The 16,107-nt window shown below is 35.2% G+C and overlaps 1 protein-coding gene and 1 long non-coding RNA gene across 3 annotated transcripts in view; one reads left to right on the top strand and one right to left on the bottom strand.

Annotated features, from left to right (window-relative positions):
• The window catches only part of LOC120780516 (protein unc-13 homolog 4B-like), a 257,200-nt gene that overhangs the window by 94,568 nt on the left and 146,525 nt on the right, over window positions 1–16,107 (bottom strand). The gene's annotated exons all lie outside the window — the stretch shown is intronic.
• Window positions 3,685–4,815, top strand: LOC120780517. Its single transcript, XR_005705889.1, has 4 exons — window positions 3,685–3,966; window positions 4,027–4,132; window positions 4,167–4,302; window positions 4,377–4,815. It is a non-coding gene; the product is annotated as an uncharacterized LOC120780517 (long non-coding RNA).

Raw genomic sequence — 16,107 nt, 5'->3', positions numbered from 1 at the left:
TCAGTTTGCGTAAATATCGTAAGCCCATGATTAAAAATTATGTGGCAGAACTGAGTCGTCAGAATCTACTAAGGCGTCATGAGCCGCTTGGAGGCGAGTCCAAAAATTTTGAAGATTTTGGCTTTTTATTTCTAATAACGATTTAGAGTTTTCGGGAATCGGAGAGGAGGCAAATCTAGTGCAGCATCTTATTAAACTGTCACTTTGTGAAATGAATTTAACAACCTGTTTTGGGCGTGTGGCTCATGCAGGTGTTTTTTGTTTTTTGATTTGACCATTTTTGATATATAAAAGTATATAAAATATATAATATATTGTGTATTAAAATATTTCCTAAAACAAATTAAATTTTTCTCAGTGTAAACTGATTTATAGTATCTATATGAAGCGATAAAGTATATAAAGTATCAGTAAAAAACGGATTTTTTTATTTATATTTTTTTTTGAATATATCGCACTTGTTACGTTAAAGTGTAACAACTTAAAATTTCCAAATTTTAGTTTTTTGCAAGAAAATAATGTGCAGTGGTCATCTCTACCCACTGTAAAAATCGTTCAGTGATTTGTCTAGTCTTTCGTTAAAAAAACCGTTATGACTCTCTCTTTGTTTTCAGAATGACTTCTTTCGACTCAACTTAAGAGTTACATTTTTAGTTGTCTCCAAGTGTTTTATCAAATTGGTTCGTTAGTGTATCACATAAAGTGTAACATTTTGAATTGTGCCTATTTACAACATATAACGGTTTGTTTAAGTCACGTGTTATTTCGGTTTATCACTCTTTAGTTTCATTAGGTAAGTTTATTCTACTGTGTTATATCGTATTGTTTCCATTATGATGATAAATTCTTTACTGTGGTCATATTGATAAAATAAAGTTTACTTAGTGTGTGCTTACATTGGGTAGTCATAAATGCCACAATGTATAAGATGAGTTAGCAAAAAAACATGATTGATTGCACAAAATTACTATCATGAAATTAAAACTATATAAATTTAACCCTCGCAAGTTATTTTATGAAATACTTAATTTTTGTTGTTGCTGTTTCAATGACATGACGTGCCCAAACTTAGAACACTATGCCACTTTAATGGCTTTAATGGAAACAACCAATATAAGCGATTATAGTACTTCAGATCCATTTAGCGGCAGTTCAGAGAACAATTTTTCTCCGTCTGAAGTTACTGCGAGTAGTTCTTCCCAAATTGAGTCACAGGAAACAGTTCCAGATGTTCCAGATACAAATCCCAAAACAAAAAACAGAACCGTCAAAAACGTTTAAGAAACTCTGGACTCTCGTACACATCACAATTTTCTTCCAAAAAAAAAAAAAAAAAAAAAAATACATACGCCGTGTGAAGAAAAGTGTCGCTTCCATTGCAGTGAGAAAATATCAGAATCCTCACGCACTGAAATCTTCAATAAATATTGGTCAACAGGTGACTTACAGAGGCAAAGGGAGTTTATAGCTAGCCACATAAAACCAATTAAACCCTAGTACTGGTACTCCTGCACTGAAAATCTTCGCAGATTAAATAACGCATTTTTCTTGGAAATAGACTCAACGCAAATTAGAGTATGCAAGACCTTTTTCAAAGCAACTCTTGATATTAAAAACAGAGTTATAGATACAGTCATAAAAAAAAGGCGAACAAGGATTTGTAGAGATTGACCTTCGTGGGAAGCATAAGAACCATCCGACTGTAAGCACTGAAATTAAGAACAGTATAAGGGAATTTATAAATAATATACCAAAAGTCGAATCGCATTACTTACGCGCTCAAACAACACGCCAGTTCATTGAAAGCGGTACAAGTATTGGAGATCTATAAAGGGATAATAAAGAATTGCGAAAATCTGATAATTTAACTCCTGGAAGTAGAACTATGTTTTACATGATATTCAAAGAAGATTTTAATATTTAATTTTTTAAGCCAAAAAAAGATCAATGTGATCTCTGCCCATCGTTTTTAAATTCAGACGAAAATGAAAGAAATGATCTGAACGAAATTTACACTTTACATCTAGAAGAAAAGGAATTATGCAGAAAAGAAAAAGATCTGGACAAACAAAAATGCAATGTAGCTGGATACGATCTACAGGCAGTTCTTTCATTGCCAAAAGGATTTTCCTCAAGCCTCTATTATAAAAGTGAAATAAATTGCAACAATTTTACAATCAGTGACCTTAAAGCGAAAGTTGTAGATTGCTTTTTTGGGACCGAAACCGAAGGAAAGCGTGGTTCAAATGAAATAGGAACATGCGTACTTTTATATATTAAAAATCTTGTACAAAAGTCAGTTAATGTTCAAGATTTAGACTTAATATTCTACTCTGACAACTGCTGTGGACAACAAAAAAATAAAAATATATAGTTTCAATGAATTATTATGCGGTTCAGAAATCATTACTCATAAATATTTAATTCAGGGCCACTCTCAAAATGAAGGAGATAATGTACATAGTGTAATAGAAAGACAAATAAAAAGACATTTAGGTAGCAAACCGATATATACACCAGATCATTATACTACGTTAATAGCAACCGCCAAAAAGATTGGTCAACCATACACAGTTCACGAATTATCGCATAATGAATTTTACGACCTGAAGTTACTACAAAAAGAATGGGGTCAACATTTTTTTCCAAATGAGGCCAACCACAAAGTTAATTGCGTAACATTAAAGTTCTACGCGTGGATAAGGACAATATTGACTCTTTTTTATATAAAACGTCGTATAAGGACACAGAGTTTATAAAAGTCAATGTACAAAAAAACAACTTAAAGTCTACTGAATATTGGAATAGCTACAAGTAAGTTGTTTTCATTACAAATAATAGACAAATATTATTGTTTAGCTTTATGTATGCCTTGTCTTTTATACCCTGGTAATTGTTATAATTTTTCATTTGATGATTAACCCTTTTTCGTTCTGAAAACATAACTAATTTTTTGTCAATTTTTAATTATTTCAGCCTACACTCTATTTATTTGGAAAATTTGCCTTTATCAGAAGTTAAAAAACGAGATATAGGAGACCTAGTCAAAAAGAACATTATTCCAAAGAGTTTTTATTAGACTTATAAAACTTAATAGACACTTAATTTAAGTTTAATTCATTGATAATTTTTTTTAATAAGCAATAAGTTTGTTTCGAATTACTGAATATGAATAAATATTAATTATTTTTATTTAACATTAATAAATTGGCATTCCTGTATTTTATAAATCATATTTATCAATTCCAGTGAGAATTTTCAGTTAAACAGAGAGAACTCAAAATAATACCACTATGTATATAAAAAAGTTTCAGGAAAAGAGTAATAACTCAAAAATTTGTTATTTTCGTGCAAATACTAAACAAATAAAAATGAAACAACGGTTATATTATTTTTAATGATATTTTCGTACAATTATATTGTTTTTTCTTTGTAATATATTATTAATATTTACGGAAACAGTTTTCGGTCTCTACTGAAAATGTTCAAATTTTGAGTTGTTACACTTTAACGTAACAAGTGCGATATGTTTCAATTGTAAATTACTATTAAAACCCGCGCTTTTTATTTATTAAAATATTGGATGTCCGTATCTTTTGTATTAAAGTACACCCTAACACGTGGACTTGTACGTGCTTATGATTTGTGCAACTGAGAGTTCGTTGTAGAGATCAATGCGCTATTTACAGAGGTATACACGATTTGTTTGTATTAGGGGTATTCAGACCAGCCTTGTTAATTCGTTAGTCGTTATTCGGTAGTTTTTGACACGTATTTTGTTTTTGTAAAATTAACAGACTATCGTTCTACCGAGTAACGAACTATCCATCTGGCAAGCTTGGTAATTGTTTCGTTACTCGGTAATATCACATCAGCTGTTTATTTGTTATTCGTTGCTTTATATATTTTTAAACGGGAAAAATTAATTTGGTGCTCACTTCGTGAATTTGGAAAAATTTTGCAAAAGTAAGTATGTATATCTTTAACAAATAGTTGCTTTTTATTTCATTAAATAGTTATTTTCAGTGGAACCTCAAAAGAAAATACGCAGGAGGGCAAAGCCTACAAAAAATGGAGGGAGGAGGAAAACCATTTGGTTCTAGAATATTTACTAGAAAATGTGGAAATTGAGGTAGCTCTTTATACAATTATACGTCTTTTTATAGAAACCAAACGCCCAATTGTACTACCAAAAATTAATTGAAACAACAAATATCGATGCGACTACGGACATGTTGCGCTGCAAGGTCCTGTACTGTAAGCAGATGTATAATAAAGCTGAGGGGTGGCGCAAATCGACAGGTGCTGGAATAGGAATACGGCTAAAATGTTAATTGAAACTTTTTTGGTTTTTTAATAATTCTCCGTTCTTTCAGCAAAACTTTCACAAATGCGTTCGAATTATGAACGGTTGTCGATTCTATTTAGGAGTAAGCCGAAGCCAATTGTGTTATAGACGTGCAACTCTGAAGTGTCACATACTGCAGCGATTTTGCAGACCTTGTAGAGGTAGTGGAAAATGCAGCCGAATTATCACAATCATCTGCGGAACCATCGGGTTCACTTAACGACAAAGCAGAACAGACAACAGTAGGAGCAGAGGTAGCAACAGTTCCTCCTACCACTTCGTCGTTCCTCGAAAAAGTGAAAAAACGTCCTCCAAAGAATATTCTTAGTGAACTTAAAGATATACAAAAGAAAACAGAACATTTTTTTGAGCCACGAATAGAAATTGAAAAAGAAAAGTTAAATAAAGATTTTGAAATAAAAAAATTGGAGTTAGAGCAAAAAGAAAGACTGGCAATGATTGAACTAAAGTACAAATATAATATATAACAATTTAATTTGTTTTTTTAAAAAGAATGAATTTTATATGCTATTGCTATTTTTAATAATTTTTAAGAATGTACAAATGTATCTATATGTGATATCTTGAAGTAATACAACTTTTTATATGTACATATATAAAAATGAAAAATCAATTTTTGATTTTATTGTAATTTTTAATTTAATTAAACAGTATTTGGAAACATAAGATGATATAACGATTGTCTTTTTAATTCAAAGCTATTTGAGATCGTTTGTTCCACTTCTTCTTCATAAATGTCTTCATTTGTACTCTCGTTGAAATTCTTATTTTCACTGTTATCAAATAGCATGTTGTGAAGAATGCAGCATACTAGTATCCATTCTATATAGAACGACAGCTAGCTGTATATCAATCGCGAATTGCTTGCCACTACATTTTTTAAAAACTTCATCACTTGATATGAGGGTCAATAAGTGAGTAAATTGAGTTCTACACGCAGCATTTGACGGAACCGATTGTCATCCATTGTGGTTAAAATATCATCGCACCAGTGAATTGACTTTGGAACAATATTTTCTACACCTCTACGACAGTTTAGCGTCATGAGCAAATCATCATACACCTCTCGTCAATGGTATCCTCTACCAAATCTTAATCTTCACTGAATATGTCTTGAAATAATTTGAAAGTTAGTTCCATGCTCCTCTGTACATCAAATTAAAGTACTTACCAGTAATAAATTTGATCTGCTCCACATAATTTTCAATTAAATGACTGACAATTTTTAATTTTGCACTTAACTCTTTAATAAAATTGAATCAGCTATTTCGGAATAAAATTTACCATACTACAGAGGTAGAGCAAAAAGTATGTTCACAGTTAAGCCTTTTAACGAAGTATCAACTAACGAATTACCAAATTAACAGGTTTCGGTCTGAATACCCCTATTATGTTTATTTTTTAATCAATTGAGAGCTCGTTAGGACAGGCTAAAGTTTATGGCATACTAACTGTACTGCTGTACGTATTGCCTGTGGAGACTCCATATTGCTCATGGAATACTAATTAGTATGCCATATATTGAAAGCAATGAACTGTCACTTCAGCAGTTTGACAGATCAGTTTGCATTTCTATGAAAATTTCGAAGAGGCAACACATCCCATTTACACATATACCGACGGCAGTTTCATTTCGGTAATATTCAATTTAGTAGAGCGAGTATTAAGACGGTTGTGTTATATTATAAAAATAAAGCACATTTTCACAATAATTTAATAGTTTTTTCCAAAAAATTAACATTTAGTTTAATATTGTTAATTTGCGGAAAAATTATACAAAATCGATTGGCTTATACAAGCATACATTAAAATATCAATGCTCATATTAAATTTATTATTTTAATTGCATTTGTAGAAAAAAGTATATTTTTCCTTTTTAAATTTTCTCCATCTACATACATATATAAAAATTTAAACAGTTCTGGAGCTCAAAACATGCGCTACATCAGCTCGAGCCTACCTACCCGACGCCTTTTGGTAGCTGATTATGTTATGATAATAAATGCCCACATACAGATTTGGCAATGGCAATATCAATAAATTTGACAGTTAGTATGCCATAAACTTTAGCCTGTTGAGATGTCCCGTTATGTTCGCACTGGGAAGAGAGCGGGAAAAAGGAATTGAAAAAAAAGTGCACACGTTTATATGTAAATATGCACTTTGTAAATATCTTTCGCAATATGTAGGTATAATATATGGTATTTGCATTAACCCTCATCGAGACCCTCGGGTCTGGCCAGGCATATTTTGTTTTTAAATGTTATTTAAATATATTTAGAGTGTAGCAAACGACTTGCGCTTCCAGGTAGCTTCCCAGAATTGTATTGTCTATAAAATTCAGAAAAAAAAAATTCAAGGATATCGTATCGAAAAGGACGAAAAAAGGATATTTTAATATTACACCTTAGTGCACCAATGGTGCTTGGCTAGACCCCATATATTTTTTATGAAAATATATGAACTTTGGTATGTTTCTATCACTTCGCACGGTTGATTTATCTGTTTTCATGTTCGTTACATGTCCAAATTGGTTTGTATGTTTATCTAGGTCAAATACTTTAGCCGCTAGAGCGTTTTAAAGGTTAAGAAAAATGTAATTTTTCCCAAAATGTTACATCTTTTGTGGACGCTATTGCCACGCCCCTGGTGAGGTTGAGGGCTTTCCTGAAAGCCTCTGGGGTGAACTAACTCGCAAAATGGTTTTGATTCCCCCGGCCAGATGCCACCCCAACTGTAGTGAAACAAAAGGGGGGACATGGTGAAAACCAATTTTCGCCTGTTGCCACGCCCCCGGTGGGGCCTTGGGAGCGAATTATACATTTCCTGAAAGCTCTTTAAATTACCTAACGCTAGAGCGTTTTAAAAGGTTAAGAAAAAATGTAATTTTTCTCAAAATGTTACATTTTTTGTGAATGCTATTGCCACGCCAAGCGTGAACAAGGCAGTCAATTTGATTTCAACCAAATCGAGAGGTAAGAAATTTCAAAAATGTATCTATATTGTACATATATGAGCGTAAATACAACACGTATTTCCATACAAATGTATATAAACTAGCCTAGCCTAGCCTAGCCAAGCACCATTGGTCTCGACTAAGTGTATCAGACCGTTGGTCTCGACCAGGGTTAAGTAAATATGCTTATATGTATGTATGTTTGTATTTTTTGCCGTTTGTTCCACTTCTTCTTCATAAGTGTCTTCATTTGTACTCTTGTTGAAATTCTTATTTTCACTGTTATCAAATAGCATGTTGTGAAGAATGCAGCATACTAGTATCCATTCTATATAGAACGACAGCTAGCTGTATATCAATTGCGAATTGCTTGCCACTACATTTTTTAAAAACTTCATCACTTGATATGAGGGTCAATAAGTGAGTAAATTGAGTTCTACACGCAGCATTTGACGGAACCGATTGTCATCCATTGTGGTTAAAATATCATCGCACCAGTGAATTGACTTTGGAACAATATTTTCTACACCTCTACGACAGTTTAGCGTCATGAGCAAATCATCATACACCTCGTCAATGGTATCCTCTACCAAATCTTAATCTTCACTGAATATGTCTTGAAATAATTTGAAAGTTAGTTCCATGCTCCTCTGTACATCAAATTAAAGTACTTACCAGTAATAAATTTGATCTGCTCCACATAATTTTCAATTAAATGACTGACAATTTTTAATTTTGCACTTAACTCTTTAATAAAATTGAATCAGCTATTTCGGAATAAAATTTACCATACTACAGAGGTAGAGCAAAAAGTATGTTCACAGTTAAGCCTTTTAACGAAGTATCAACTAACGAATTACCAAATTAACAGGTTTCGGTCTGAATACCCTATTATGTTTATTTTTTTAATCAATTGAGAGCTCGTTAGGACAGGCTAAAGTTTATGGCATACTAACTGTACTGCTGTACGTATTGCCTGTGGAGACTCCATATTGCTCATGGAATACTAATTAGTATGCCATATATTGAAAGCAATGAACTGTCACTTCAGCAGTTTGACAGATCAGTTTGCATTTCTATGAAAATTTAGAAGAGGCAACACATCCCATTTACATATACACCGACGGGAGTTTCATTTCGGGAATATTTAATTTAGTAGAGCGAGTATTAAGACAATTGTGTTAAAATAAAAATATAAAGTATGTTTTCGAAATAATTTAATGAATTTTTCCAAAAAATTAATAATTAGCTTAGTATTGTTAATTTGCGGAAAAATTTTACAAAATCGATTGGCTTATACAAGCATACATTAAAATATCAATGCTCATATTAAATTTATTATTTTAATTGCATTTGTAGAAAAAAGTATATTTTTCCTTTTTAAATTTTCTCCATCTACATACATATATAAAAATGTAAACAGTTCTGGAGCTCAAAACATGCGCTACATCAGCTCGAGCCTACCTACCCGACGCCTTTTGGTAGCTGATTATGTTATGATAATAAATGCCCACATACAGATTTGGCAATGGCAATATCAATAAATTTGACAGTTAGTATGCCATAAACTTTAGCCTGTTGAGATGTCCCGTTATGTTCGCACTGGGAAGAGAGCGGGAAAAAGGAATTGAAAAAAAAAGTGCACACGTTTATATGTAAATATGCACTTTGTAAATATCTTTCGCAATATGTAGGTATAATATATGGTATTTGCATTAACCCTCATCGAGACCCTCGGGTCGGGCCGGGCATATTTTGTTTTTAAATGTTATTTAAATATATTTAGAGTGTAGCAAACGACTTGCGCTTCCAGGTAGCTTCCCAGAATTGTATTGTCTATAAAATTCAGAAAAAAAAAAATTCAAGGATATCGTATCGAAAAGGACGAAAAAAGGATATTTTAATATTACACCTTAGTGCACCAATGGTGCTTGGCTAGACCCCATATATTTTTTATGAAAATATATGAACTTTGGTATGTTTCTATCACTTCGCACGGTTGATTTATCTGTTTTCATGTTCGTTAAATGTCCAAATTGGTTTGTATGTTTATCTAGGTCAAATACTTTAGCCGCTAGAGCGTTTTAAAGGTTAAGAAAAATGTAATTTTTCTCAAAATGTTACATCTTTTGTGGACGCTATTGCCACGCCCCTGGTGAGGTTGAGGGCTTTCCTGAAAGCCTCTGGGGTGAACTAACTCGCAAAATGGTTTTGATTCCCCCGGCCAGATGCCACCCCAACTGTAGTGAAACAAAAGGGGGGACATGGTGAAAACCAATTTTCGCCTGTTGCCACGCCCCCGGTGGGGCCTTGGGGGCGAATTATACATTTCCTGAAAGCTCTTTAAATTACCTAACGCTAGAGCGTTTTAAAAGGATAAGAAAAAATGTAATTTTTCTCAAAATGTTACATTTTTTGTGAACGCTATTGCCACGCCAAGCGTGAACAAGGCAGTCAATTTGATTTCAACCAAATCGAGAGGTAAGAAATTTCAAAAATGTATCTATATTGTACATATATGAGCGTAAATACAACACGTATTTCCATACAAATGTATATAAACTAGCCTAGCCTAGCCTAGCCAAGCACCATTGGTCTCGACCAGGGTTAAGTAAATATGCTTATATGTATGTATGTTTGTATTTTTTGCCTCTCTTGATTTGTTTTTTATCTTATAATTTTAATTTATGTTTGTGCCGTTGCTTACATAATTTATGCAATCCTCCTTATTGTTTTTGTTAAACATAAGGGGTATTGCTGGAGGAATTTGTAACAAGTAAATATTTTAATATTTCTTTATTTTTGGTAATTTAGCGTGTTTTGAGTACACAAAGGTAAATTTTTATATTTGTATATATGTATATTTTGATATATATGTACATATGTACATTACTCTAAACTTTTAGCGTGTTTGGTAAAATTTTATTAGCTTTATACATATATCAAATAAATAAAGGACATACTACGCTCATTGTTTTTTCCAATAAGTGTTTTTTGGGATAATGTGGCTGAATATATGTATGCGCATTTCCTTATCATTGTGGCTTTAGACCCGGCAAATCAACAACCGACCAGATATTCACCATGCGCCAAATTTCGGAAAAGACCCGTGAAAGAAGAATCGACACACACCACCTCTTCGTCGATTTCAAAGCTGCTTTCAACAGCATGAAAAGAACCTGCCTTTATGCCGCGATGTCTGACTTTGGTATCCCCCCAAAACTAATACGGCTGTGTAAACTGACGTTGAGCAACACCAAAAGCTCCGTAAGGATCAGGAAGGACCTCTCCGAGCCGTTCGATACCAAACGAGGTTTCAGACAAGGCGACTTCCTGTCGTGCTATATTGATATTGATATCATCGGCCTCAACACCTGCGCCGTTAGTTCTGCTTTCTCCAAACTGGACAAGGAGCAAAGCAAATGGGTCTGGCAGTGAACGAGGGCAAGACAAAATATCTCCTGTCATCAAACAAACAGTTGTCGCACTGGCGACTTTTCTCTCACGTTACTGTTGACAGGCATAACCCGCCGGGGGAAGCAGAGGAAGAAAAGAACCTCCACTTCGTTGGAAGGACCAAGTGGAGAAGGACCTGGCTTCGCTTTGAATATCCAATTGGCGTCACGTAGCGAAAAGAAGAAACGACTTGAGCGCTTTTGGTAATTCCAATTCCGGTTCTCCACCTGGCCACCTCCTTGTGCTGTTGGGTTGTTTGTATGTTTGTATTGTTTGTTTTACTGATCGCGCCCGTTTGTTTCTTTGTTTTAGTTTGTGTTATTCTTTAGGTGCTTTTACTTTTCGCGTCCGATTTATGTATTTTTTGTCCGTAAAGTTTTGTATATTTTGTTGATTTTAAGTTTATGGTTTTGTTACCGCAGTTTTGGTTACTTTTTTTTTGTTTTGCTCCGCTCAACTTTTTTATTTTTTGTCTTTTGTTGTATAGTATATGCTACTTAGGTTTGTACATTTATTAGTTATTATTTTTGTTACTTCACCGCACTGCACCGGTTTTTGTTTTGTTTAAATTTGTGGTTTGTTTTGCCTTTTTAAAATTTTGTCATCACGATTTTAAAGTATTTTTTGTTTTCTTGGACAAACCCAATAGTGCCATTCGGAATGGCTCGAAGGACCATGAATAATTAACGACTCAATTTATTGGAAAATACAAACTACTGAATTTACGCACGCGAGTGGTTAAAATGAATAAAGGGTAGTGTATTTAAAAGGAACAATTTATTTAAAGTTATTCTTTGTTTGCAGTACAATGTTTTGCAAAATAAAATATCGCGTCAAATCGAGGAAGAATGTGTTGGCTCCAGTCGGCGTGGGCGGAACGATATCAAGTGCGGCATGATGTGCGAAATGTGAAAACGAATGTATGTAACTCATTTAAACATCCTGGGCCCCTAGACGAATATTTTGCCTAGTTTTATATGTATAATGTGAGACATTTAATTCGGCATAATGTTGGTGGAGTAGCCGAGGGAGCCGAATATTAGCTGAAAGAAGCGATTTTGGTTGTAATACAAATTTTTATTTTATGTAAGTATTGGTGCTTGAGGTAGGAATTTGCTTTTGTGTGTTCTAACAACTTATTATTATAATAAACAACCATGGGGTAGAGTGGGTGGATGCTTAACTCATTAAAACACCGCTTACTTATTCAGGTTTTGCGGAAATGCCTAAGAAGACTAGAGATTGACTACTCAAACCACGAACTAGCCGCGGAAGAGTTAAAAACAACACCAATGAAGCTAATCATTTAAAGCCAAAAAGCATATTCCCGAGAAGAATATGAATATGCAAGTTAATTATTGACTTTAAAACTGTTCATTGACCATAAAGCGAGCAATTCTGCAGCACTATCATACAAAGAGCGTATAGTAGCCATATGTCAAAACAGAATTCTGGATACTCAAAGGCATGGGTGCTGATTAAACCCAAATAGTGGCATCTCTTCCAAATGAAAGAACTATCGTAACCCAGCCGTTTGCTCCCACTATTATCGATTTCACTGGACCCTATGGCATCAAACAAAAAAAAAACAACAAACTGCACTACGAGAGCATGACTAATCACCAAAAAATATACATATATGTGTATTTGTATGCTGCTCAACTAAAGCAATACATTCACCCGGTTCTCCTCAAGGCGTGGATGTACATGGAGCGTTCCAAAGTAAACAGGATCTATATGTCGACTGGTGCGTTAGAATCTTCTATCTTTATCGATTGTACAGTGAGAATTTTATTGATTGGAAGTTATTGCGTTTTAAGGATCAGTATGTTTGTGTTATCGGTGCGAAAATGAGCTGCGAACAAAGAGCCAACATTAAATTTTGTTTTCAGTCATCGACTAGCTCTCGCGCCGATAAGTCGTGTCTTTTGCATTTCGAGTGTTTTTTTCGACATTTTCTGTTTCTTCTTTTCGGACCTTTTATATACGTTTAATCCGTTCTTTCTTACTTTTCTCTTTTACTGCTCGCGCGCAGAATCTTATTAAAAAGTGCGCATCAGTGTTCCTCGTGCAAAATGGCCCCTGGGCCTCAAATTATCGAGGCGAATCGTTTCGCCGTATTCGATACAGGACCTGGTAAAAAAAAAAAACGTAAAACTGGTAAAAGTGTTTCGGTTATGGATTTTCTAAAACTCCCAGATATAAAAGTTGAGGACCCAAAGTTCGTAGTGATGGAAGCTATTCCAGCTTTGCCATTTATCGTGCCATTAAGCAAATCTCTCCATATCTACCCTTCGAGATGGTGTACTACTTCAGCTTGTCATGAATAACGATATTGCAAAAAAATTCCTGAAAGTAAAAGAACTGCCCAACATTTGTTCAATATCAGCCACTCTATACGAGTCTCTCAACCAAGTAAAGGGTACGATATTTGCTCCATTTCTAAACAACGTTTCAGAGGAGGAGATAGTAATCGAGCTCAGCTCTCAAGGGGTCGTGTCAGTATTTAAATTTAATAAGTTTATTGAAGGAAAACCGCACCCCTCAGGGGTTTTGTTACTAACCTTCAACCTCTAAAAGTTACCAAATAGAATTGACATTGCCTGGTGTGCACTTTTGGTATCAATATATTCCTTCGCCAATGCGCTTCAAAAATTGCCAACTTCTTGGTCACACAGCAAAGCGCTGTAACCGTTCCCCTCTTTGTGTTAATTGTTCACTCCCTCCCCATGCCCCATCTGATTGCGAACGCATTTTTTACATCAACTGCTTCCAACAACACGCATCATCCTCTAAAGATTGTACCAAATTCTTACAAGCAAAATAGATAATAAAAATTAAAACAATAAACAAATGTTCAATGCGCGAGCAATAAAAATTCATAAGGAACAAACATCACCAGCTTTTCTATCCAATAACACATATGAAACAACAAACACTAACGTTGACTCTTCCACCACCATAAACACTAACAAGATTAGTTTTCGCAGCAACACTCAAAGATCAAATTCACCAAAAATCACTAAAAATAGCACTCAATCTAAAAGCATTACTCCTGTACAGCAAAGTCCGCGATTACATGAAGCAACTTTTGTTGCTAATTCTCGGGCGATTCTCTTTTGCTGTCGCCCATTACCTTCACACGAGCAACTTGTGTTGCGCAACTCGGTTCGAGTTTTTTTATCATTCTCTTTCACTTTACTTTAACCCATTGTCTACTCTTTACTTTAACCCATTGTCGTTTCTTTTTCCTTATAGGAATTTGGGCCACTCTATCACATATATTAATCAGCTCTGTCAATTAAGAAATACATTTTATTTATTAAAACAAAGATATATCTCCCTTTTTACTATCGTCTGAATCAATTTGTATGGCTTCCTCCATACATTTCACAATATCTTTAATTAATTCGATTTTTTCGTCATACTCCATTTTCTAAAATATTTATATTATATTACGTATATTTGTATACATATTTGCAAATTACTTACCAAAAGATGAAATTAAATTTTTTAAATATATTCAAAATATTAATTTCAAAAAAAGATACGTGTATTATTTTGTGTACCACTTTTTCAGCACTCACCGTGTATTTTTCCCAAAATTGAAAAGTATAAAACACAGGTATATATGAAATGAACTTAAGAGGTTCGCAAACTTGTAATGTGAATGTACTTTCGGATTTATTTTCCCAAAATAGGTATACAGTATATTAATGTTAAGTTTAAATGAGATGCTCGCAAAAAAATGTAAAATAAAATTAAAATTTTCGCCTCACAAAGGTTACAAAATATTTTTGGTTAACGATGATGTTCGCGGAAAAAAAGTAGACGTTCGCCAAAAAAGAATCGTGTCGATCGGGGGATATCGTAGCGCCAGAATGTCTTTTTTAACAAGTTGTCCGTCCTTTTGTATTTTTCTTCGGCGAAAGTAGGTGATGGTGTGTGATGTCATTGTGTGTGTGTTAGAGCGTGGTGGATGATGCGAGGAAAGTGATGATGAGTGTGGGGAATATGGCGAATCAGTGTTGCATACGTAGATGTGTGGGATGATGTTGAGAAGTGGGAAGGCTGATACCCATTTAGCCATCCTGGTCCCCCTAGGCAAATTTTTAGCCTAGAAATCGCTGGAGTTGTTGCAGCATAGCGACCACGTTGCTGAGACCGGTTGGACGGCGGATTTGTGGCCTAGTACGCTGCCGCCGTGTTACGTTGTGGTGGTGTCGCGGACGCGAGTCGTCCGGAGTGGGAATTGGCCTTCGCTGTTGCTGCCGTTTTGAACGTCGTTTACCCCCGCGGTTGCGTGGTGCAGAGTGTCGCCCGATCTCGGGGCTGGTGATGCGGTGCAACATAGTGTGGTGTGGAAGCATACACATTTGACACACATAGCCGGACGTACACTCTTGTGTGGTATGAGTAGGCGACAGGCAACTCAGGCAATGGCCATGGGCCCGGGCAACCTACTGTCGTTGTTGGGAGCTGGTGTTGGGACAGCCCCAGGGCGTGGAACGTGGACAGCCGAACGGACAGTTGGCATTGGTGCTGTTGCCGCATCGATATCCATATTTATCTATAGAAGAGGTTGTCGTCATTAGATATTTGTTAAATATAGTGGTGAACTATGTTGCCACGTGGTGTGGCATGAGTGGGTCGTCATGTGGATCGACCCTTTTACGTTATTTTTGGTTTTAATAAATTATTGTTTGTGGTATATTTGGCGGTTTTTATCGGTTTATTGTTTACGGTTTATATATCGGTTTTTTCGGCTGTTGGCAAAAAACATAGTTTAACGACCGGCCTGGTTAGTGTTCCAGTTTGCGTGCGGAGATCGACTACGCGAATATGACCGTCGGAGCTGTAGTAAAGCTTCTCTATGCGGCCAAGCCGCCATTCGGTAGGGGGGAGACAATCGTCATTGATCAAGACACAATCTCCAAGCTGAGGCGCTTTTTCTGGTGTTTTCCACCGGTACCTTCTGTGGAGGTCCTCTAAATAATTTTCTTTCCATCGGCGACTGAATTCATGATGTAGAATTTTAATTCGTTCCCATCTGTTTAATAAGGAGAGCGTCTCCACGTCTGGCTCAGGTGTGGCCAGGATGGGCGCTCCTTTAAGAAAGTGGCCGGGAGTTAGTGCTGTTAAGTCTGAGGGATCTTGCGAGAGAGCTGCGAGAGGCCGTGAGTTGAGAACGGCTTCGATTCTAGTTAACAAGGTCGTGAATTCTTCATAATTAAATTTATAGTTGCCAGCTAGCTTCTTGAAATGAGTTTTGAAGCTTTTTACAGCTGATTCCCATAAGCCGCCCATATGAGGGGCGCTTGGGGGG

The sequence above is a fragment of the Bactrocera tryoni genome, unplaced genomic scaffold, assembly GCF_016617805.1.
Source record: "Bactrocera tryoni isolate S06 unplaced genomic scaffold, CSIRO_BtryS06_freeze2 scaffold_25, whole genome shotgun sequence".
Taxonomy (NCBI): domain Eukaryota; kingdom Metazoa; phylum Arthropoda; class Insecta; order Diptera; family Tephritidae; genus Bactrocera; species Bactrocera tryoni.
This window is presented reverse-complemented; position numbering and strand designations above follow the sequence as displayed.